We start from the raw sequence: 2104 nt of genomic DNA on the forward strand, positions 1-2104 counted from the left end.
GAAATTTTGGCACACCATTACCTTTACTCTATAGCTACAATCTGAGTGAATTAAAATTTTAAGTATTTAGAACCTTAATCAGGACTACTGTCTGGAAATATGCATTTGAAACAGAATTAAATAGCCATTGGCGAATTGCTATTGAACTGGGGTATTTTACTTTTTTATTTAGTAGAGCATTAAGACTTTGACTCTAATGTTAATTAAACATATGGACTTCAAAAACTAAAAAAGGAAGAATGAAAGAAAGAAGAAGGAAGGAAGGAAGGAAGGAAAGAAGGAAGGAAGGAAGGAAGGAAGGAAGGAAGGAAGGAAGGAAAGAAGGAAGGAAGGAAGGAAGAATGGCAGGAAGGGAATATCATTACATTCTTAGAATTGTATCTATGCACGACATTGAATCTGTTCTCTTCATATTAATAGTACATTAACATGAAACAAATAAAATATCAGAAAAAATAAGTACTTGAGCTTATGTTTATCTGGCTTCCAAGGTAACAATTTTGGGGTATATGTCTTAGACACACGTTGACAGTGATAGATATAAGCATATAAAGGTCTAAGTTCTGTTAAAGATTGTGACCATTATAACTGAAATTCAGGCTCAATGGTTAATAGTAAAATATTACTAGCATTGTAGATTCAATTATCTCTCTCTCTCTCACTTTCATTCTCTCTCTCTCATAAATAATAATAATGGCAATTTTACTATTGTAGAATGAAATTTATACTATGTTCCTAACTTCCACATGCAGTAATTGGAATTTCAAGAATCCCTAGAACTTAGGGTATTTAAGCAATTGTAGACATAGGAGTAGGGAAGGCTATCATATATACGAGATTGGTAAATGAGAGAGTATCTGAGAAGTATTTTCAAACAGTTGCACTCAGTAATTTTTAGAAATGCTGACATTATTGAAGATAAAAATTCCAATATTTAAAAAATTAAGATGTATCTATATTCTGATTATTGCTATCACAGAAAATGGGTATCTTATGTAATAGATATGCCAATTGCCCTGATCTGACCATTTATACATTGTATACTTCTGTTGAAATGTCCCACTTTACCAATACAAATGTCCAATTATATGTGTCAATTAAAAAATAAAAAAGTAACCATATGTATCATCCAATAAGACTATATGTGTACATTGACAATAATTTATTAATTGAATACTGAGACTAAGCCAAACAAAATTAAGACTAAACTTGTAATGTAATTTAAGTGTTATCTGATTATATTTATAAGTATACACATAAGAAAAAAAGACTTTTCAGCTAGATTTGTAGGACCAGAAAAATTACCCTAGAATTTTTTGCATTTTGAACTAATCTATAAGAAGAAACACTTAAACTCAACCTGCAATTTCTACATTAGATTAGAAACTATTTCACAAGTGATGGAAAGAAAAATCTTAATTTACAATAAGCAAGAGAAAAATAATTGCATTTATTTCTTAAACTGCTAATTCACTTCTGGTTTCTTGACCTAAATTGCAGATTCATTTTATATTTATTTTAGTTGAATGGAACTAAAATGTTGCAAGAGAAATAAGATTAAAAATAGAAGTAATGTTTCAAGGAATTATATGTAACAAATGATATTATGAACGTTCAGGTTTGTTTTTATATGCCTTTGATGATATTATGATAGTTACATATACCTAAAAGTTATAAATTGTCATCTAAATGAAGTTAATGAAAATAAAAACTTAATTTAACATAAAATAAATGTAGGGGTTGGCATTGTGATGTAGCAGGTTAAGCTACCGCCTGTGATGCTGGCATCTCATATGGGTACCAGTTTGATTCCCAGCTCCTCCACTTCCAATCTAGCTCCCTGCTGATTGCCTGGGGAAGCAGTGGAGGATGGCCACATGGGAGACTCCTAAGAAGCTCTTGGCTCCTGACTTCCAACTGGCCTAGCCCCCCATCATTTTAGCCATCAAAGGAGTAAACCAGTGGATAGAAGATGTCTTTCTTTCTGTCTCCCTCTCTTCCTCTGTAACTTTGACTTTCATATATAAATAAAAAAAAGTAACATAAATGTAGCACCATTATATGATTCCATTTTTTGCTCAAATAAAAGCAGAGGATGTCTGTA

Source organism: Lepus europaeus, chromosome 15 (assembly GCF_033115175.1).
Source record: "Lepus europaeus isolate LE1 chromosome 15, mLepTim1.pri, whole genome shotgun sequence".
Taxonomy (NCBI): Eukaryota; Metazoa; Chordata; class Mammalia; order Lagomorpha; family Leporidae; genus Lepus; species Lepus europaeus.